The sequence below is a fragment of the Carassius carassius genome, chromosome 7 (assembly GCF_963082965.1).
Source record: "Carassius carassius chromosome 7, fCarCar2.1, whole genome shotgun sequence".
Lineage (NCBI taxonomy): Eukaryota > Metazoa > Chordata > Actinopteri > Cypriniformes > Cyprinidae > Carassius > Carassius carassius.
Genome location: NC_081761.1, coordinates 36,052,024 through 36,077,205, shown reverse-complemented (window position 1 = coordinate 36,077,205; position 25,182 = coordinate 36,052,024). Strand labels below are relative to the sequence as shown.

The following is a 25,182-nucleotide window of genomic DNA, read 5'->3' as shown; positions in this document are numbered from 1 at the left end:
CTAAAAAAGTATCTGTGTGGGAGAGGTCCATGAAATGACAGTGGGGAAAAACCTCTTTATTGACCTAAAGCTGCCATATTCAGCCGTGCACAATGAGCAAATTGAAATCAAGGCCATTATCCACAACTTGTACAGCAGAAAATTAAAGGTCAGATTGAAAGAATGATTTACCCATCACACAGGCCTCAGCATGATGACAGAATTAGCTTTGGCCACTATCAGCCTCTAATTATTCATAAGGAATATCTGAGTTGCATTTATTCTTGTAGGTACGTGTGGAACTGATGGAAACCAAAGACATCTGCAGCCCGGCTAGCAAGCGAGGAAAGTTCTCTACCACTGTGACAGTAGATGCTAAATCATCTTATTCTGTACCTTTTGTGATCGTCCCATTATCTTTGGGACGCCACGCCATTGTAGTGAAGGCAGCTGCTGCAGGACGTGGCAGTGATGGAGTGAAGAAAGATCTCCTAGTGGTGGTAAGAAATTGAAGCCTTTTGATCAAATAACAAGACAGTTCATTGCAGTGTACACTGTAAAACCCAACAAGTTACATAACTCAAAACATTTGAGTAAACAGATTGCATTGGCTTAAACCATGTAAGTTTTAAAACTTTGCAATCAAGTGATTCATTAAGTGCTGATTGAGCATTCGTGAAGAACAGCTGCTGTTAACAAGCAGAATCACTGAAGAAAAGAAAAACACAAGAACTACTACAACTGACTTCAGACACAGCCTTAGATAAAATCATCTGAAATAAAATAATTAAATCCCTCAAGATCTGATTAAACAACCTAGATTATTAAACAACAATTAATATAAACGTCTTTCCAAAAGTTTATGTTCATACACGGACTCAGACGGTCAGTCGGTCACTATCATACAGTATACAAAACTCATCCATGGCTCCCAGCTTACATTGCTGCATGAATAAATACTACAGGTGAATTGTCCATTTTATTTTATGTTTGCTATGTTGCTTTGACTTTAATTGCTTGTTTTGTGATGTTCAGAGATTTCTGATTGTTTTGGAAATTTTCGCCATTGTTGAGATATATATGTTGATTCTTGATGTTTGTGTGAGTGATACTGCAGATAAAACATTTGTGCATAAATTGTTTAAAAACTGCTTTTAATTAACATATTTTCACAGAACTGTTGGCTATTAGAATAATTTTTTTTATTAAAGTCAATATAATATCTATTTTGAATGAAATCAGTCAATTAAATGATAATTGTTCTCATAAATATTACAGCCATCTCCTGATCACATTTATTCTGAAGGACAGACATTAAGATCCCAACTAAAGCAAACACCAGAGGTGGAAAGTAACGAATTACATTTACTCGCGTTACTGTAATTGAGTAGCTTTTTTGTGTACTAATACTTTTTAAAGTAATTTTTTAAATGTGTAATTTTACTTTTACTTAAGTATATTTTGTTTGAAGTATTGTACTTCGCTACATTTTAAAACACATTAATTACTGAGTAAAAAAAATAAAAATAAAAAAAATAAATCGCTCCCTGGAAACTAAGTCAGTAAATAGTGGGCAGGAGGGCAAACTGCAACTGGCGCTAAAGTCACAAGAAAGATGCAGACGGACAAAACAGGCGTTAGTGGTGCAGACACCGCTGAAAACGAAACCCCGTCATATTCTGAAGTTGAACTCGAAGGAAATGAAGTGTACACCTGGCCATATGTATGCTCTATTATGCAGTGTAAGCTGTACTTGCCTAAAACCAAACTAGCAGCTTATAAAATCTCGACAAGACATCAACCCTTCGCAAGAATGTAGAGGTAAGCTAAATAATTGCATCGTTGCATTGGTGGTTAAAATGAAGCTTTGACATTTTAGCAAGAGGTTTTGCAAAAATTAGCTAAAAAGACCGCGGTGAGGAGTGTGCTATTTTTGTTTTAATTATGTGCGCGCGCATTTATAGTGCGTTCTTTCACTGTGTGATTCAGTCTCCTAAAATGCATTTAGAATGATCACAAAATTGAAGATATAGGGGCAGAAAATTCACATAGTTATATAATTTCATATATTAAATAAAAATCACACAAAGAATGCCATCTTTTCCTCCAAAAATCATCATGAATATATACATACATATAAATAACAGTTCAGTAAACAAGTTAATTAAGAGACTTGCATTTTAGACACCATATTGCCTTTTTTAGCTCTATTTCTACAACAGAAAATAATTCCAAACACAGCCACCAAAGCACAGTTTTGCGTCTCTGAGCAACGTGACAGTGTTTCGTTCCTGAATGAATCAACCGTTTAAATGATTCGGTTCAATCGCAATGACTCACTTATTAACAGTGACTTGCTGACACATACTGGCCATTTTAATTTCACATTTAAAGTATCTTTTGATTTTTTTTAAATAATTAATTTCTTATCATTTCAAATGAGTATTCAACATTTTATGTCTTGTATATCAAAACATTATTCATGCATTTGTAACTGCAGGTTAAATGCATTCTTGTCCTGTACTAAACAGTGTAATACATCTAAATGCCACTTCCATTGAATCTTCTGCATTTCCTCTGCATTAAAAGATGAGTTTGTTGATACTGATTTGCCTGGTAACAGCCCAAATGTTTTATTATTCTAAATAACTGATTCCTTTAATTAAAAACAACTAGTTTGAGATTAATAGACCTGTCCCAGGGGTGTCAAACTCAGTTCCTGGAGGGCCGTAGCCCTGCAGAGTTTAGTTCTAACCCTGCTCCAGCACACATATCATGTAGTTTTCAAATAAACCTAAATGATTAGATTAGCTGGATCAGGTGTGTTTAATTAGGGTTAAATGTAAACTGTGCAGGACTGTGGCCCTCCAGGAACTGAGTTTGACACCCTTGGCCTGTCCCATTTTGACTTCCTCCCACTGTTAAAATGTAACTAAGTAATTTTTACTCTGAGTAAATTTTAAATGAGCTACTTTTTACTTTTACTTGAGTAGATTTTTAGACTGGTACATTTACTTGTACTTAAGTAAAATTTCATTAATGTAATGGTACTTTTACTTGAGTAGAATATTTTTGTACTCTTTCCACCTCTGGCAAACACTGATCTCTAACATGGTTACTTTGAATGAAAAAAAATAATCAACATCTAAACCTTAGTTCATTCTCAATAAGATATTCTGTAGACGTCTGACAGAAATACAACCAGTCTGGTTATTAATAAGTGGAGATGGTGATGCTGTTATTGGGGTTGTTTAAATAGATCTCAAGAGATTTAATGTATTTTATTTCAGTTGGTTTCATCTAATACTGTGTCAGTTGTAGTAGTTCTTGTGTTTCTCTTTTCTTCAGTAATTCTGTTTGTTAACCGCAGCTGTTCATCACTAATGCTCAATCATCAATTAATTAATATTTTAATTACTTCAATACATTGTATATCTTCTTATTCTGAACTCTTATTCTGAGGTTTGAGTTAAGTTACTTGTTGATTTTACAATGAAAGGTTTAGCATAATTACATGTGAATCTATATACCCTTTGTTCTCTTTCTCACTTATTCTTCAATTCATTTCTTTAGTCTGAAGGTGTTTTAACCAAACTTAATGAAAATCTACAATTCAGTCCTTCTAAGAAAGGTAAGGGGATTCCAACAAAAACCATTAATTACTTAATATTTGGAGTTGTAAGAGTTTTCTTCTCATTCAGTGTTTTATGAATATTGCGAGTTTTATGATTTTTGTTTTTTGAACCCTGCAAATGTCTGACCTTGCTGTTAAAGGGTTAATTAAAAAAAATTAATTGTCATTATTTAGAAGAAGATTTGCTGAATAAGGTCATTGTTTTTATTTATTTTTTTGTGCACAAAAAGTATTATCCACTGATGTAAAATAGTCACATGGACTATTGTATCTATGTCCTTACTACATTTCTGGGCCTTGACTGTGGCAGTATACTTGCTGTCTATGAGAGAGTCAGAGAGCTCTCGGATTTCATTAAAATATGAAAAAAAAAATTCTGAAAATGAATAAAGGCTTACAGGTTTGGAACGACATGAGAGTGAGTAATTAATGACAGAATTAGAATTTTTGGATGAACCTCAGTGGCTCTTCTGGCCTCAATCAAATACTAAATAAAAACCACACAAGTCATTGAAATGCATGTCTTGCATGCAAAGATAAGAGTGAAGTGTGACTGTATAGTTCTTGTCTTTCTGGAACAGGTGGTGAACATGTGGAGGTTATCAAGAGCCTTATATTGAGGGACCAGGCGCCCAACACACCTGCAAACACATAGTTATCTGCAACAGGTGACTCCTCTAACATCTGCTGTAAGTTTGTAAAATAAAAAAGCCTTGTTTTTACCAGTATGTCAATCTCTTTTGCACAGGAGATACAATCAGTATAACAATAGAGAAGGCTATTAGTGGTCAGGCCATGGGTTCCTTGATTACCCTGCCTAGTGGCTGTGGGGAGCAGAACATGGTTGGCCTAACAATGCCTGTCATTGCAATACATTACTTGGATAAAACTAATCAGTGGCATACAGTGAAGGCTGGGCTTAGGCAGACAGCTGCTACATACATCACGAGAGGTAAACCAAACACTCCAAAGTCAACTTTCCTGCTCCTAAATGTTTGTTTCATATAGTATACCCCTCTTATTGTCTTGATGAAAAGGTTACAATCAACAGCTGACATATCGTAAAAGTGATGGGTCCTATGCTGCATATATTAGACGTCCAAGCAGCACCTGGTAACTAAGATATTTCTCAATATTTCTACTTGGTCAGTAAAAGCTGTTACTCAAGAATCTCACCATAATTAAGACTCAAGTTTCGTTTTCTTTCTCCTAAAGGCTGACAGCATATGTTGCTAAAGTATTTGCCATGGCCACTGACATTGTAAACATAGACCGCAATGTGATCTGCTCTGCTCTCAAGTGGCTCATACTGAATAAGCAGCTACCTGATGGTGTTTTCAGAGTAATTACGGGAGGAATGACTGTAAGTGAGACCTGTTTTAAAAACTGTAACACTGAAGTGATAGTTCACCCAGTCCATACAGCCAGAGGTGGGAAGTCCAGGGGCCAAAGAGTAAAAGTCCTGCCATATTTTTGCTCCACTCATGAACTCAGCAGCTGATTTCACCAGAGGAGGAACAAAGTCATTCCTTCCAAGTCACAAACGAGTCTCAGGTTAAATCACAAGTCCACCAAGAGTTAAAGTGAATGAGATAATTAAGCGACTAATTAAATGAAGATTGTGCATTAGTGATGAACACCAGCTGTTGACAATCAACATCACTGAAATGAGAACTGCAACTAGTGATGGCAAGATGAAGCCTCATGAAGCTTTAAGCTTTTCAACCAAGTGGTTCACAAAAGGGTTAATTTCTGGAAACTGATTTTGCTAACAATATCACCTGGTGGCCAAGAGTGTAAAACAAGCAGATATATTACAGACAGTGTAAAGTCCAGGGGTCAGAAAGTAAAATTCCTGCCATATTTTTGTTCCACTCATGAACTCAGCAGCTGATTTCATCAGGGGAACCAAGACATTCCTTCCGAGTCACAAACTACTCTCAAGTTAAATCCCAAGTCCTTAAAGAGTTAAAGTTAGTGAGATAATTAAGTGACTAATTAAATGATGATTGTGCATTAGTGATATACACCTGCTGTTATTAAGAATTACAGAGGATGGATGATTTATTGGTTAAAATGATACCACCATCATGGAGATCAGTGTTTGCTTTAGTTGGGCTCTTGACCCTTTTAATAGTTCAAAGTAATTTGCTTTTTAACACTTGCGGTTGTGTTACATAGTAAACTATAACACATTGCTGAATTAAAAGCTTGAAATAGCAGATTAAAATGTCCTTTTTTTCTTCTAAAACATTGAAATGAACATCATGAAGGGGTCTCTCTTTGGTTTGTTAAATGATGTACAGCTATTACTGAACTACAAAAAGAAAAATCCTATTAAACAAATATTATTGTAATGCTTAAATATTGGGGAAAAATTGCACTCAGGATTTTAGACATGAGCACTTATCATATGATCCTCAACAGTGGTGACAATAATTATTCATGCTACAGTGCATGATGGGAGTTTTTAACTATGGTGTTACCCAGCATGCAGCATTTTGTTGATTGTTACCATTGTTGAGATTAATATGCTGGGTCATCATGTCTGTGCTTCTTATTATGACAAGGTTTCAAAAATATATAGTCATTATATACATTTGTAACTAATTATAACTATTAAACCAACAGTTCATTTGCATGTGGTAGCTCCACAAAGTAGGTTGTTTAAACTGTACATATCTTAAATAAAATTGTTTTGGAAATAAACAGACTGATGCCTAAAAATTACTCTATCATGTAAAACCAGCTAGTAATGGTTTTCAGCACAGCACTGATCGCACTGCTTTATAACAACACATGTACTTTTACAGAGAAACATCCAACTCAAAAAGCCAAAGTTCAAGAGCCCAGCTGAAGCAAACACTGATCTCCATGATGGTGGCGTAATTTTAACCAATAAAACATCACCATCTGATCTTCTGTAACGCACAATAACAGCAGGTGTTCATCACCAATGCACAATCATCATTTAATTAGTCTCTTAATTATCTCATTGACTTTAACTCTTTGAGGACTTGGGATTTGACTTGAGACTAGTTTGTAACGAAAGGAATGACGTTTCTTCCTTTGGTGAAATCAGCTGCTGAGTTCATGGGTGGAACAAAAATATGGCAGGACTTTTACTTTCTGACCCCTGGCCTTTACACCTCTGTCTGTAATATATCTGCTTGTTTTACACTCGTTGACCAGCAGGTGGTATTGTGAGCAAATTAAGTTTCCAGAAATTAACCCTTTTGTTAACCACTTGGCTTAAAATCTTAAAGCTTCATGAGGCTTCATCTTGCCATCACTAGCTCCAACCCTGATCAAATCCACCTACCTGTGATTTTCTAATGATTTGAAATACATTGATTAACAGGCTCAAGTAGCGATGGCAAGATGAAAGCATTAAAAAAATGTAAATAAAAAAAACAGGGCTGAATGTGACAAAATAGCATGGAAGAAATACAGTAATTAAAAATGATGAAATAAACATACAGTGATAGTGTACCAGCTAGCAAACAGACCAACCTCAGCAAGTGCAGTCCTTTTTTTATGGATCATTTTATAACATTACATTGAAGCATTGTACTGAAACTGGCAGAGTATGCAACTTGTTCAACTGCAGTTTTGTTTTGCTTTGTTGCTAAGTTTTGAGTCTCCGTCCTCACAGAAGTCATCCCTGAACACCAACCAGAAAGCTTGTTCGTGGTCAGCACTACCAGATTGCATAGGGAAATTTCTTTGTTGCAGGATGTTTATTTGGTGTAATTCTATATTGCTCCATTTCTCATTGACATGACTGGATTTCACTCACAAAATTTCACAGAGCAATGGTAAATGTGCCCATACCTTTACTTGCACCTTTAATTGTTTCAAATATCACAATTTCATCACTCTGTACAGGGGAATGTACATGGGGAAAATTCTCAAGCATCCATGACTGCTTTTGTGCTCATTGCCCTACAGGAGGGGAAAGCCCTTTGTGTCGACCAAATCTCAGTAGGTCCTGCTAGTCTTTGAGTTAAAATGCAATACTTGAAAAAGCTAACATGTTTTTAGCTCTTTTTATGCCATTCCAAGTAATTAATTCTCTCCAATCAACTTTTCTTTTTTTTTCTTTTTTTTAGAGTCTTGACAGTAGCATAAATAAAGCAATCGTATACCTCAAATCACAGTTTCATGGTCTGACGAATCCTTACGCAATGGCAATGACATCTTATGCTCTTGCCAATGGAAATGCACTCGACAAACAAGTCCCACTAAGAAAAGCCTCTGCAGGTGAAGATACAGCCATTTCTTTGAATTCATGTCCTGTTCTGAAAACAATGTGTTTTGTCTTTTTATTTCTGCTTAAATGTCATTAAAAGTCTGATTAATATTTGCTGTCCATAAACAAAAAGTGTAGATGCTTTGAATCAATCTGTATGTTTAAAGCGCTTTACAAATAAAACTTAAATGAATTATTCTCAAACAGATGGAAGTCACTATCCTGTCCCTGGAAGCAATAGCTTTACTTTAGAGGCTTCAGCCTATGCACTTTTGGCTCTCGTAAAAGCTCAAGACTTTCAGAGTGCAGCTCCCATTGTAAACTGGCTCAATGATCAGAGGCAGTACAACGGAGGATATGGCACGACTCAGGTTGGTAGTCTACATCCCACATGTACATCTGCATCGCATATCTGTCCACCTGCTCAATATGCAAAATTTAAGAAAAGAAAATAACAATTTAAGACTACCCCTCAGGTGAAGCCTACACATCCGTTCAAACTTGTCTCCTCCATCCCAGGCCACCATCATGGTGTTTAAGGCTGTAGCAGAGTACAGGATTCAAGTGAAAGATATAAGGCAGTTGGACCTGGAGATGACGATTCGAGTGGACGGCAGCCAGCAGCCGATTGTGTGGAAGTTCAACAAAGATGAATCTTATCTTGCACAAACAGAAAAGGTGAGTTTGTCAGTAATATCTTAAGAGAACTAGGGGGTAGGGTTGCCACCTTCAGTGAAGCAAAATAAGAAAATAATGGACACCCATTCATTACACCCCCCCCCCCCCCAAATAAAAACATACAAGGACAAAATGATCAGTGATGAACCATGAGAAAACATGCTCAAGTATGTGAACTTGCAGCAGAACACATTAATATTTTTATTTTAAAATAGCTTATTTATAATTATTATTAGTAGTAGTAGGATTTGTTGACAGTTCTGCAGCTGTTACAGAGGGGATGGATTTTTATGAATTTATCAATTTAATTAATTTGCTTGAATTAGGACTACATTATCATGTAATCACACATTTTTATCTAAACAATTTATCATTTTTTATTTTTACTTTTTAAAATCTCAAATTGTTTATGTCATATATGATTATTTATTATGTATATATTTATAATTAATATCAATGATAAATTAAATAGGGCCTATCTTTAATTATAATTTATTAATTTATCTGTTTAATTACGGCTAAAATATATAATAATGTCTACCAAGCTCTGATGTATGAAATATTATATTAACAGATTATCCAGATATTAGTAAAACAATAGGCCTATACCTTTAGAAGCACACATGTGTCTGTCACTTTAAAGGAAAATAATTTAATAAATGCAAATAAAGCCTAAACAATCATCAATGATCCTAAGCAGACACTACAATTATTATTATTATTATTTATTTTATCAACAGATTCTATCCAACAGGCAAATCACTATCAGTGCTAAGGGTTCTGGAGAGGCCTCTGTAACTGTGAGTGACTGAAGAAAGCAATACTCAAAGATAAATCTAACCTTACATTGGACCGTAGATGCTGTCTTTAATTGTGCTTTGTGTTGTTTTCTCCTCTGCAGGTTTTAGCTTTTGAAAAGGCTAATAAAGGTTAATAATTTCATGATGCTCTGTCTCTGTTGTCATTTGGTTGTTATGTTTTGCATAAAAAGGAAAATGAAGCCCTTTTTTCTTACAGAGCAAAATTAATGTTTATTTGTCATGAAATCTTGATGGTCTAAAATTGGATTCATAATAAATTAGAATATATACAATATATATATATATATATATATATATATATATATACAATGTTATAATATACAGTATTATAATAGAAAATTTGTTTTGTAGTAATTGTCAATTACTATCTTGGATTTTTGTATTTCTTTTTTTTAGTAACATATCAAGGAGCAACTGAGAGTTACAAACTCATTATCAGTACCAGGTGAGTTTTGGAGCTCTTTCTGAACCCCTTATTTTTGCAGTGCCGGTAATGCTAAAGAAAGCTCACATTTGCTTTGATCACAGATATCTGTCTGCTGAGAGAGATGCCACCATGTCTATATTGGACATATCATTACTGACAGGATTTGTTGTGGATGAGAATGATCTTAAGGCGGTATGAATCACATTTCTATTATTCACATTTGCTTTTGACAAAATTAAATTAGTAACTTCAGAGGCTTTCAATTGCAATTTGCATATAATGTCAGTCCCAACAAACTGCATTTGTTTCCACTACAAAAAAAAAAGTGTAGAAACACAGACTCTACACAGCAAAAGCCCCAGTGTTAATTTAACACTCTGAGGCCTAGTCCATACGGACACGGGTATTTTTATAACCGGAGTTTTTCCTCCAGCATTTTAAAAAAAAATCCCGTCCACACATGCTCGGTTTAAAAACGAGATTGAAATCTCCGTCTACATGAAAACGCAAAAACACGCTATCAAGCGCTGTCACGAGCATGCCACACCAGCAGGCGGCAATATCACCCTAATCGTAAAGCCACGTTGGCCAATCAGAAGCCTAACAAAAAGTTATTACCGATTCCGCTATATAGTAATATAACTGAGCATGTATCTGTGTACATGTTACAAGCAGCCCTGTTAGCACAGTTATTGTCAGCAGTGTGTGGGCTACATCCGCCATTGCACAGAATCGTCATCAAAGCAGTCAACGGATAACGGCGCACACTCTGACGTCGCAAGGCAAAAACCCCGGTTTTACTGTCTACACGACAACACTGCAACCGGCGTTTCTGAAAATCCTCATCCTGGCAGGGGTTTTCAAAAATGTTCGGTTTCAGTGACCTGATACTGCGTTTCCGTGTGGACGAACGGCCAAACCGCGTAAAAAAAGTCACGGTTATAAAAATACCCGTGTCCGTGTGGACAAGGCCTGAGTGTGGACTCATATAAACACTGAAGCAGTGTTAAAAGTAACACTGAAGCAGAGTTGAAGTTAATGAGATAATTAAGAAGTTAACTGAGTTATGATTGACCATTATTGAAGACACCTGATGTTAACAAGCAGAATCAACAAACCAGAAAATTACAATTTGTGTGTCACCATTATAGTGGTCAGTGTTTCCTTAAGTTGGGATCTTGACCCTTCAGTTAATAACTTCAGATTTTGTGTGGCTGTGGTAACTGAGTTGTAACATACAGACAGACCAGAGCTAAGCCAATCATGTGGTATTGATAATTGGTTTGAACTAATTGTCATGTAGTGGTCTGAATGCCTGAGTTCAGGTTTCTTTACTGTGTACTTAAATTAGGTGGATAAAAAATTGATCCATAATGGCTCCCATCATGCATTGTGGCATGAATAAATTATGAGCTGAACTGTCTTTTTAACTTTTTATTCTAACTATATTTTATTTTCGCTGTTTTTATGTGAATTTTTAGCATCTAGTTTTGTGATGTTCAGAGTAGATCTGTTTATCTGAATATGCCGTTTGCCACCGTTGTTGAGATTCATACGCTGATTCTTGTTATCTGTGTGTGCCTAAAACTAAAAATCTTTAATAAAAACAAAAATCTGAATCACAGAATCACAAGAGACGCCTACAAAATGTATAGAAAATACAGAGTCTTTCGTTGTGGAATCAAAGCTGTTATAATCAGTAATGGTCAATAAGAAGAGAAGAAACTGTAAATGAGTTCAGTGATCAGAAGTCAAGCAACGATTACATTAAAACATAATCATCAACACCTAAGGATTTTTGCTCATAGCTTGAAACACAAATTTGTAATTTAAAAAGTTACAAGCCAAGATCCCAACTAAAGCAAACACTGACCACTATAATGGTGACACACAAATTGTGATTTTCTCGTTTGGTGATTCTGCTTGTTAACATCAGGTGTCTTCAATAATGGTCAATCATAATTTAATTAACTTCTTAATTATCTCATTAACTTCAACTCTGCTTCAGTGTTACTTTTAACACTGCTTAAGTGTTTATATGAGTCCACACTCAGAGTGTTAAATTAACACTGAGGATTTTGCTGTGTATGTACACCAACTGTGCAAACTGTGGTAGCAAACTCTTTCTGTTATTTAATAACTTTCAATCACAATATTCTTTTATAATAACTATGTTCTATTATAATAATGTATATTTTAACTATAGCAAGAAAAACATTTTAGTATTTTAAAACATACCATTAGTGTAAAGGTAAAGATTTTTCTGACATTCAGGGTGTAATTTATTGCTTGATTTTCTCACAAATTCCATACTCTGTGCTCCACTGGATATTACAGTGGCCCATTATCAAACTTTCCAATACTAACTTATTGTTTCGTTTTGTAGCTGTCAGCTGGACATGACAGGATGATTCAGAAATTTGAGATGAACAAGCAGCTTTCAGAGCGAGGATCCCTCATCCTCTACCTGGACAAGGTCTCCGTCTCAGTTCAAAAATTGAAAACAGTAAAATAAATGTGTTGTAATGTAAAAAATAAATAAATGGTGCCATCATTACCAAAGACTTAGTGAGGCTATCATCAAGAGAACAGGACATATAGACCCAATTACTATAATTCTATAATTCAGCATAAATTCTACTGTAAATATTAAAATGATTTGGGGTAACACAAGTACATCTGCAAGTGCATACACACACACACACACACACACACACACACAAACACACACTTGCATGCTTACTATAAGGTTTCTGCTTTCTGCACTTCCACTCTCTGCAGATTTCTCATACCAGGGAAGATAGGATTTCATTCCGGCTGCACAGAATAATGAATGAAGGCTTCCTTCAACCAGCAGCTGTCACTGTATATGAATACTACTCTTTAGGTATGAAGCTGATGTGCATGCAAACATGTGATACTGGTTAAGCAGTCACACTTGCCTATTTACTGTGAAAATGTGACAAGTCAAGCATATATATATATATATATATATATATATATATATATATATATATATATATATATATATAAAGTAAAGAATGAAATCACCTAGACTTACATTGAATAACCCCTTTACTTGCAAGCATCGCCGACGGCCCCAGTTTATTATTGTTTCACTTTCACAGCACGTTAAACATCACTCTCTCACTTGATCTTGACAAACTGTGCATCATTTGAAAGTTTAAAGACTCTAGCATCGATATTTGACCAATGTTTTGATAAAACGTTGCAGTGACAGTTATTTAGTAATTTATCTCAGGAGTGCAAAATAATAAATCCGTATTGTGCCACATTTTGAATAGAAATTCACCACTCATTCATATTTAGTCACGTCTGCAGTGGTTTATTTGTGTTCACATAGACTCACTGAACAGTGTCAATAAGGATTTATAGACCAAAGATGCATATCCGTGGAGATATATGGACATATTTACTGATGTTTACTTCATATTTCTTCGGACAGAATCATCATTTCTATTCATTTTCCACTGATTTATGCGATCTGATGATAAACAGCCTCTCCCAGTGCTGTCTCTGTGTGTTTGCTTCCGTGTACTCGAGCTGTGACCCAGACAAACTCTGATTGGACCTTCACCTTGTCAATCTTTAGAGTGTCATAACCGGACACCGTCGCATCATGTCACATGGTTCGTCTCAACTTCCTGGTGCATATCTGCTCATAACAACACTGATATACCTCTGTACACACTAAATATCCGAATAATAAACCCGTAATTACAATAGTAAAGGAGGTGTGAAAGACTCGATTGGTGAGAACAATAGAACCATGAATCGGGGAATTTTCAAAGCCAAACACAAAGACAAAGCACACAGGAGTGTTTACATGTGAGATGTTACAGAGATGACAAGTGCCATAAATCAATCTGATTAGCCTTCTCTAAAAACACACATGACATGGCCTTAGAAAATATTTCATAAAATTCACAGTTTTACATATTAGGTTATGAAATTTTTAATTAAGTTTTGGTAGACATGTGGCTTTAGCTACACTGTGTTTCTAAACTCATATCATACACACTCTCAGAAAATAAAGTACATAACTGTACCTTTAGGGGTACAATAGCTTGTCACTAGGGCTGTACCCTCAATCTTACCCTGCATCTTCATTTAATTAGTCACTTAATTATCTCATTAACTTTTACTCTTTGAGGACTTGGGATTTGACTCAAGACTCGTTTGTGACTTGGAAGGAATGACTTGGTTCCTCCTCTGATGAAATCACCTGCTAAGTTCATGGGTGGAGCAAAAATATGGCAGGACTTTTACTCTTTGGCCCCTGGACTACTTAAATCTGGTAAGAACCAAGCGTAATTGTGCTATGACTTTGTCCCCGCCAAAAGAAAGAAACAGAAGAAACCGAACGTTCTTTTGGATTCAAGCAGCCAATCAGGGCTGGCTCTACAAATTGTATCTTAACCTTTAAAAGAAACGGTACATATATGTACCTTTTAATGTTTGGGAACATATATGTACCTTTTTGACCCTCAAAAAGGTACATACATGTACCTTGAGGTCCTATAATAAGCCCTATGGGGTACATTAGTGTAGATTGTACCTTGGGGGACAGAAATGGACTCCTACTGTACCCCTATTTCTGACAGTGTATTGTGAATCTGGTGAGGCTGTGGCTGAAGTCATTTGTAGTGCTTGTGTTTCTCTTTCCTTTAGTGATTCTGTTTTTAAATATCAGATGTTCATCACTAATGCTCAATCATCAATTAATCACAGAATTATCTCATTAAATTCACTGATTCAGTGTTACTCAAACATTCTGTAGTGTGCACACATTATAAGTGTTCATTTAAAACTGAGGATTTTGTTGTGGATGTGGGGTTTAAAGGGTTAAAGATTTAAGATGAAGAAAAAACAGCATGAAACATAATTTAACAGTAATAAACTGTAATTAATTTACAGAAAAAAAACTGTAGAAAAACAGTTATTTACTGGCACCCCTGCTGCCAGTAAATAACTGTTTTTCTAAAGTTTGTTGCCGTAAATTAATGGTTGCCAGCAAAAAAAAGAGTTTTTCTACAGTTTGTTGCTGTTAAGTCAAGGAAAAACAGTAATATACTGTAAAATGTAAATGTCAGATTTACCAAATGAAAAAAAAGTTAATTTAACTAAAATATTTGTGAACATCCATACAAAAAAAATGTATGCAAAGTCATACACTGATAATGAGAGTAAATACTGAACTCAACTGTATTAATGTGTGTTTGCACAAGAGAGATCTGTTAGTTTAATGTAGTTTTGTTGTTCATCATTGTGCTGGAGAGTAGAGCCTGTGCTTAAGTCAATGATGAGCAACAAATTCTGATCTTTTGCTGCTTTATATAAAGACAGTAAATTTGGATTATCCTGATACAGTGGTGATCTCTGTGTTAAGTATTTCAGCACATACGTGTGAGCTGCAGTGATTTGAGTAAAAGTCATGCGTTTAGTTACTTTACTATTACACATTAAGTGTTTGCAGTATTATATTAAGAAATATTCCTTCTCGGTGGACTCAAATAAAATAAGTTCATAGGACTAACATCGTAGCAATGCTAGTTTTTAAACTCGAACTGTTTGAAGCAGTGGGAGTGGAGTTAATTTCCATGGTAGAATTTACGGTAAAATACTGTAAAAAAATTAAGAGTGGTAAATTAATGGTACAGTGTACACTGTAAAAAATTGTGCCGTTAACCCTGCTGCCAGTAAATTACTGTTAATTTACAGCTTTCAACCATTAATTTACCACTCTTATTTTTTTTATAGTATTTTACCGTAAAGTCTACCATCAAAATTAACTCCACTCCCACTGCTTCAAACAGTTCGAGTTTAAAAACAAGCATTCCTACGAAACTTATTTCATTTGATTTCACTGAGAAGGAATATTTCTTAATATAAAGATGCAAACACTTAATGTGCAGTAATAAAGTAACTAAATACATGACTTTTACTCAAATCACTGCAGCTCATTGTCAACTATAGCGCACATGTATGTGCTGAAATACTTAACACAGAGATCATCACTGTATCAGCGACTCCACATTTACTGCCTTTATATAAAGCAGCAGAAGATCAGAATTTGTGGCTCATCATTGACTGAAGCACAGGCTCTACTCTCCAGCACAATGGTGAACTACAAAACTACATTAAACTAACAGATCTCTCTTGTGCAAACACACATTAATACAGTCGAGTTCAGTATTTACTCTCATTATCAGTGTATGACTTTGAATATTTTTTTTTTCTATGGATGTTCACAAATATTTTAGTTAAATCTGACGTTTACCAAAAAAAAAAAAGTAAATTTAACTAAAATATTTGTGAACATATATAGAAAAAAAATTATGCAAAGTTATTTACTGCTGCCAGTAAATAACTGTTTTTCTACAGTTTGTTTCCTGTAAATTAATTACAGTTTATTACTGTTAAATTATGTTTCATGCTGTTTTTCTTCATCTTAAATCTTTAACCCTTTAAACCCCACAACAAAATCCTCCGTTTTAAATGAACACTTATAATGTGTGCACACTACATAGTGTTTGAGTAACACTGAATCAGTGAAGTTAATGCGATAATTCTGTGATTATTTGATGATTGAGCATTATTGATAAACACCTGCAGAATCACTGAAGGAGAGAGAAACACAAGATCTATACATGACTTCAGCCACAGCCTTAGATGAAATCAACTGAATAAAAGAATACATCAAATCTCTCAAGATCTGATTAAACAACTACTAAAACAGAAATCTTATGGAGAGTAAAATAGGTTTAGGTGTTTTTTCACTACCATGATGGAGATCAGTGTTTACTTTAGTTGGGCTCTTAAACGTGACTTTTCAATAACTGTTTTTTTTTTTTTTTTTAACATGCTGTAACAATGCATCTTTGGAACTTGTTTTAGCAAAACAAAAGTCCACAGAAGAAAAATATCTGGTATTGTTGTTTATAGATTGACAAGAACAAAAACACTATATTATTTCTGGTTTAATCCCGTGTTCCTTCTCTTATTGAATATTGATAAGAATGAACACTGCTGAGCCATAAGTTATGAAAGACTGTTAAGAAAATTTAACTCATAATAAAAAAAAAAACCTTTGTTGTTATTTAGACAGAAACATCAATAATCAGTGTATGAATCACAACAATGGTGACAATCCACAAAATAAATAAACAGATAAGTTCTGAAAATCACAAAACATGCTACTAAAACTTAAGACAAATGTAAAATTATAAGCACATAATAATTCAAGAAAAGAAGTGAACAATTCAGGGGCATAATTTATTCATGCCGCAATGCATGCTGGGTGTCATGGATGAGTTTTATCCTGCGATGGTACCCAGCATGTATTGTATCATGAACCTTTTGATTGTCACCATTGTTGAGATTCATAGCTGATTGTTAATGTCTCTCTTTGAGTGTTGCGGATACTGCTGCCCAAAATATTTAAAACTCAAACTGTCATTAAAACCATATTTTCTAGTTATCACATTACTGTATCTCATAAAATTGAAGAATCAAAAAAATTGTTCAATTCACTCACGTATTTTTACACCAAATTAACATTTGATTACTTATTGCAATACTTTAAGTCAGCCAAATAGATCATGCCTGATAAAAACAGCCATAATCACTTGACCATCAAAATTAATATTGCTGTAACAGATGTATCATACAGATACAAATATAGCAATGAAACACAGTTTAAAGTACAAAAGTCAAGGGTCAGGAACCCAACTAAAGCAAACACTGATCTCCACAATGGTGACGTCAAACAAAACAGTAACATTATCATCTAAATCTCTGTAATTCTCAATAAGATCTTTTGATCTCTGATCTGATAGAAATAAAGTCAATCTGGTTAGTAATGAGTGAAGTTGGTAAAGCTGTTTGTTGATTGTTTATATCTTCAGTTGATTTCATCTAAGGCTGTGGCTGAAGTCAGTTGTAGTTCTTGTGTTTGTCTTATTTTTCTTTTCTTCAGTGATTCTGCTCGTTAACAGCAGCTGTTGATCAGTGTCTGAATTCACTTTAGTGTTCATTCTCTCTGTCAGGTGGACTATATTAGTAAACTCGTGTAGGGAATAGTGATTGAGGGTGTAGTGTGTGATTTGAAACACAGCCGCTGAGTGTCGACTTTGAACGTTGTTAAATTACGATATATAACAGCAGGCTACCTTCTCGAAAATGATGAATATTACCCAGAATGCACTGTTTTAATGAAAAACAGTATGTTACTGTTGACATTTGGCCGTTTTTTTACAGCGATTTTTAACAGTGTAGTTTGTTACTTGGAAGGAATGATTTGGTTCCTCCTCTGGTGAAATCAGCTGCTGAGTTCATGGGTGGAGCAAAAATATGGCAGGACTTTTACTCTTTGGCCCCTGGATTACCCACCTCTGACGTTCTCTAAAAACATTCTAAAAAATATTAATAACATTATTAGAACATTATCCCCTAACATTCTAATTAAGACTTAAAAAGAGGTTTAGATGTGGATGTTCTGTTTAAAAGTAATAGTTTGGTTTGATGTGACCATAATGGTGGTAAGTGTTGGCTTTAGTTGTGCAATTTGACACTTGTCTATTCAGCTTTGTTCTTTAGCTGCTGTAATCTTTGTTGTGGCAAAGACAGCAAGAGAACATGTGGTTAGGTGACACTGGTTGCTTGATGGTGATTAATACGTGGTCACATATGTGGTCTGGTTACCTGTTTTCACCCAAGCTAATGTGTGGTGTTTGTAACATCTTATTTATTCATTTTCTCAATGGGTCAACAGCCTGACCCATTTTGATTCACAGGTTTATATGATATAAACCTGCAGGTTCTTAAGCATTGCAACACATCTGCTACAGTCACTAATATTAAATTGATAGCATAGACTTGACTCCAGATAAAACCAGTTGATCAGATCTTTAAATGAGGACATTTTTAATGTTAGCAAGTAACCAACGTCAGCAGTTAAAAGAACAGTAACACTGAAAAGAGTCATAATGCCTAAGTACTGATCCCCATAATGGTGACGTCAAACTAAACTATTATTTTAACCATCAACACCTCTGTTAATCTCAATAAGAATGTTTTTTACTTTTATGACAGAAATAAATCTTGTTCATAATAAGTGAAGTTGGTAATACTGTTTTTGGAGTTATTAATGCTAGAATTTGACACCAAACAGAGGTTGGGATTTCACTTTCAACCAACATCTGACTTCTGAGCAATGTCAGTCCACATCTAGTGTGATGGGAAGCTGTATTAGAATGTTAGAGAATAATGTTGTAACAATGCTATCAATAGACATTTCTAGAATGTTTTAGAGAATGTTATCCTAACTTTTAGCAGAACATTCTGGGAATTAAAATAACAATATCCGGTGAAAACATTCCTAGAACATTAAAAATTTCTAGGTGGGTAAAGAACTAATAACCTACATGCAGATCACACTTTTGATTTCAGTTATGGAAAAACCATTACCGTTTAAATAGTCATTGTGGAGGTCGCGCTTGTGTCTGTTTGTTTTGTACTCTTCTAATTCGAGTAGAATTACATTTAGCCATTTGAAACCAACATGTCACTAATCATTTCTCTCTTCACTCTGCTCTTCACAGAGCACCCCTATTTACATGTTTTCCCTAATGTCTATGGTAATATCATTCTATAAAGTTGTTTTATAGAACGTATTTTAGAGTAAATCTATTAAAACAAACATAGCTACTGAATCATTATTGAGCAACATCTTTATTCGTAAAAAAATAAACATATTTATTACACAAATTCAAAAAGAAAATCTCAATGAGCCACTGACACTATTATATTTGTCTTGTTTTGACATTATTTTCACAGCTTTTTACTTTAATATTGCTGATGCTGCAGGACAATGAACATTATGTGACCCATGTCAATCTTCCATGTTTAGAAAATCGCATGTATGAGGTTTTATATTCCATCCAGGAAGGAGGGAGCTGTTCAGAAAATCTGTGAGAACGATGTCTGTCAGTGTGCCGAAGGTAGCGTTTCGGTGTAATAATAATTAAAAATTTAAAGTTCTACCGTTAATCTAGAGTATTGTAATTATTCTTTTCCATTGCTGAAACAGAAAACTGCTGCCTTCAAAAGAAGGAGAAAATTATTGAGGCTCACCGCAATACGAAAGCCTGTGATCCTAAAATAAATTACGGTAACATATTATGTGTGTGCATGTTTGCAGTGATTGAGTTTTTATGTATGTATGTATGTATGCATGTGTATATATACATATATAATTATTAGTTAATGAGGTGATCAGTAAGATACTACATCAATCAAAATCTTTTTACAGTTTATAAAGCTGTCATTTTTGAGACAACGTGAGGATGCATTAACAGTCTATTACGATGTGAGGATTGAACTTGCCCTCAAAACAGGTAAAACTCCTCACTCCAAACACAGTGTGTAAACGTTTGTATTTTAATGTTCTGCTTAATTCAGAAGTAAGATGCAAAGTGATTTACAGATGTTCTTCTGATAAATGTTTGCATTTAATCCATACAAAACAAGCTACTCACGTCTTGTCTTACTGGTCTTTATCTTACCAGACACTGGTGATTTTTTTTTTTTTCAATGTTGTGTCAGTGATAACTCAGAGGAAGAGAGAGAAAATCAAACATGTCACATGTCATACACATGAATTTGTATAGGTCCAGAAATCAACGTGGAGAGTGAGGACCGTACCTTCACCTTACAGATCTCTTGCAAAGAAGCTTTGAATCTGAAACAAGGTGAGAGCTATCTGATCATGGGCCAGGCTGATGATGTCCAAATCGTGGGCAGAATGTAAGTTCATTTGACCTCTGATCCAAAGTGTGTGTGCCATGATCTATGAATGTGCATCTGTATTAATAACAGAGCTTGAAATATTAAATACATTTAGAATGGTCAAATGTATAAATTTGGTTTGGATTGTCTGACATTGAGAACGAGGGGATCATGAAATTGGTGGATAATTCACTACTGAATCAAGGGTAAGAGTTAAAAATAAACCTCCAAAAAAATAGCTTTACAAAACTCTTCCAAAACGCCACAACTAAAACCACTTTAAATACTGTAAATTATATTAAGAAAAGTATTTCTCTCTTATTCTTTTTTGCATTTTCACTTCTTTTTAGGCTTCTGTATTACTTTAGTTTACTCTCAAAACATGCTGTTATACTGTTAGTATTGTTAGATACATAAATTTGTTCTGAAAAACTGAATATGGTACGTGTTATTCAGGTTTTGGCTCAAAGGTGAACCGAATGACCAAGGTGGAACTGAGGACTGTATTGAACTAATGCCTTAAAATCCGGTCTTGAACAACTGGAATGATCTCATTACAGAGTCCATCACAGGCAGCTCTATATTAATATGATCTTATCTTAGATGTAATCAGAGGTGGAAAGTCCAGGGGCCAAAGAGTAAAAGTCCTGCCATACTTTTGCTCCACCCATGAACTCAGCAGGTGATTTCACCAGAGGAAGAACCGAGTCATTCTTTCCAAGTCACAAACGAGTTTCAGGTTAAATCCCAAGTCCTCAAAGAGTTCAAATTAATGAGACAATTAAGTGACTAATTAAATGATGTTTGTGCTCTGGAGTGTGGATTTAGTGTACATTAAGGGCATTGTGCTTAGTCGTTTTTAAGACCTGGGACAGTCTTACATGCACACGCTCTCAAGTGCAAGACCTCTAGTGTGGGAATTTGGACAAGACAATTGTTTTTCTACCAATCTGTAAATTTTATGTTTCAATCTTATGAATTACTTTTAACATAGGGCTGGGCGATATATCGAACGATATGATCATGCGCATCTAATCAGTAAAGCTGCTTCCGTGATCACCGCTAAAATCGCCATCACATAATTGGAGTGGCATTTAATAGACAGCAGAGGTGGGACTTTCAAGTCACAAGCAAGTCTTTAAGTCATATCCAAGTCCTCAAAGGGTTAAAGTTAATAAGATAATTAAGTGACTAATTAAATGATGATTGTACATTAGTGATGAACTTCTGCTGTTAACAATCAACATCACTGAAGTAAAGCGAAACACAAGAACTACAACTGAATTTAGCCACAGCCTTCAACTGAAAAAAGAAAAAAAACACTATGCCACCATAATTGTGGTCAGGGTTTGCTTTAGGTAGTGTCTTGACCCTTTTACTGATTCAAAGCAATTTGATTCTAAACAATTGCAATATTGTTTTCGCAACAAACATGTATGCATTGCTGAATCAAACCTTGCAGTAACAGAAGATCTTATGCTTTTTCTGCTTATAACTCATGGTGTCTGAACATCATGATATAGTCTTTATCTTTAGATCGTTGACTGTCATTCAGCTATTACTGAACTGAAGAAAAAAAAAAAAACCTCACAATGCTTCAACGTTGAAAGACAAAAGTGGAAACTGTCAATTCAAGCTTTTAGACATGCACACTTATCACACGGTCCTCAACAGTGGTAACAATACTGCAGTGCATGACGGGAGTTTTTACTATGGTTTTACCCAGCATGCAACATTTTGTTGATTGTCACCACTGTTGAGAGTCATATGCTGGTTCTTGATGTCTGTGTGTGTCTACAGTGTAGTGGACTTCAAATTTTGTATGCACTTAATAAACTTAAAATTCACTCCCTGTAATTTTTTTGCATGCTGTAGTTTGTCTGGGTTGATTATGCAAAACTCAAATAAAACGAATTTTAATTTGATTGTAATCAGACCAGGGCACAATTACTAGCTTATCACATACAGACAGTTATTATCTACTCTCTGATTTACAGCACCTCATGAAATGCTACAAAAAGAAATCTAATGCAACAGTCAAGGGTCAAGAGCCCAACTAAAGCAAACACTGATCTCCATTATGGTTGCATCATTTTAACCAATAAAACATCAACATCTGATGCTCTTTAGTTCTCAATAACAGCAGGTGTTCATCACTAATGCACAATCATCATTTAATTAGTCACTTAATTATCTTATTAACTTTAACCATTTGAGAACTTAGAATATGACTTGAAGACTTGCTTGTGACATGAAAGTCCCACCCCTGGTAATACCTGAGTATCAGTCAACAATCCAAAGATAAAGACTATTTCATGATATTCAGTCATCATGAGTTATAAGCAGAAAAGGCATGAGATCATCTGTTACTGCAAGGTTTGATTCAACAATGCATACATGTTTGTTGCGAAAACAATATTGTAATTGTTTTGAATCAAATTGCTCTGAGTTAGTAAAAGGGTCAAGAGACTACCTAAAGCAAACCTTGACCACAATTATCATGGCATAGTGTTTTTTTTTCAGTTGAAGGCTGTGGCTAAATTCATTGGTAGTTCTTGTGTTTCTCTTTACTTCAGTGATGTTGCTTGTTAACAGCAGATGTTCATCACTAATGTACAATCATAATTTAATTAGTTACTTAATTATCTCATTAAATTTAACCCTTTGAGGACTTGGATATGACTTGAAGACTTGCTTGTGTATTGAAACTCCCACCTCTGCCATGAACACACACACAGAGCAGTGTTCATCATTTATGCTGCGGTGCCCAGGGAGCAGTTGGGGGTTCGGTGCCTTGCTCAAGGGCACCTCAATCGTGGTATTACCGGCCTGAGTTTCGAACCCACAACCCTAGGATCAGGAGTCAAACACTCTAACCACTAGGCAACGACTTTACACTATTCAAGTCATCTAAATAAATAAAAGACCATAACACGGGTCAAATAACTTTTTTTATTATTGGAAGTTTGTGTCCAAAGCACAAAGACATACCAAGTCTTGTATATTACCTTCTTTACTCAATGCATTTTACACTGAACTCAACACATGGTACATAATGCATGTTAAATAAATCCAGTGTTAATTATACCTTAATACGTTAGCAGTCTTGTGGCATGAAGTCACATGTATTTAACATTTTTGTTTGTTTTTAAAGGAACTATTACGTGAAAATTACTATATTGCGTATTTTAACATCAACCTAATCCACTGGGCAAAGTTACGTCCAGTGGAAGTCTTTTTATGTCTTTGCAGACGTTGAAAAGACGTCCACTGAGGAGACAGAATGTTTTTATGATGTCTTTTTTAGCAGGTCCTCCTTACAAGGTTCTGTGACTTTATTTCTGTCAGACATCTAGAGAAGCTCTTATTGAGAATTAACAGAGGTTTAAATGATGATACTTTATTCATTTGAAGTCACCATTGTGGTGGAAAGTGTTATTACTGAACTCATAAATGATGAACACTGCTCTGGGTGTGTGTTCATGGTGTGTGTGTGCACAATGGGTTAAATGTAGAGCATGAATTCTGAGTATAAATCACTGTACTTGGCTGAATGTAACTTCACTTTTTTAACTATAAAATTGTGTATGCTTATAGATAAATGGTCTTGTGTTCAGTAAACAAAAAATATTTTGTTCTGATATTTTTTGGGTTAACATGACTATTTATGTTGTGTCAACTTGTGATATTAAGTTATTATTTTAAGTTGGATGGACTTTAGTCCCGTTTGTTAAGTTTACTCAAAAAAGCGCTTGCAATAAGTTGCCTTATTTTTTTAAGTTGACGCAACTTCTTTTTTTTACAGTGTTCTATTCGTTGTCAGTCGTCAATTTAATATTGGATCACTGATGTCACATGGACGATTTTAACTATATTCTTTCTAGCCTACCTTTCTGGGCCTGGAACATGTCAGTTCTGATGCTGTCTATGCACAAACCCATGACTTCCTGCTGACTTCCCGTGGGCGTTTAGGATTACTTAAACACTGTTCCTCATTCAAAATACCACAGCTTCTCTGTTAAGACTGTAAGACACAGTGAATAATGGAATTAGAAATATTAAGGTCAAAAGGACACAGAGTTACACTTATTGTTTTTAGGGAGCCAGTTTGTCAGTGTTTCTGCTTTTTTATTAAGTGCATTAAGATAAATATTTTTTCTATTTACTTTTCAGAGTATGTTCGTTTGCACATTTTACACTATTTTTGTTCTAAAAGAAAATACTCTCTAAAAGCCCTATTACTAAAGACAAAGGTGGATTAATTGCACAGGTCAGTTGAGATATTATCGCTAATAATATTCAGCTAATTTCATCGTATATGAACTGTTTTCATGATATCAACCTTAATTTAATGGCAATCATTTTCTATAATATAAAAAAATCACGAGTGGGTTTTCAACTAAAAGGAAAACATAAAACTGTCATTATTTTTGTTTGTGCTATAATAAACTTGTTTCTCATGAGGTGAATTAGAGTGATCTGGGACACAAAACCTCAGATATGCTCATGGTTTGCTCATCACAAACAACTCTATGACAACATGACCTTATTCTAGCTGTTATCATCATAACGATCAGATTCA

At 34.9% G+C, this 25,182-nt stretch overlaps 1 pseudogene; it reads left to right on the top strand.

The window, feature by feature from the left end:
- Positions 1–20,637, top strand: part of LOC132144267 (complement C3-like) — a 37,867-nt pseudogene extending 17,230 nt beyond the window's left edge.
- Positions 20,638–25,182: the final 4,545 nt, after the last annotated feature.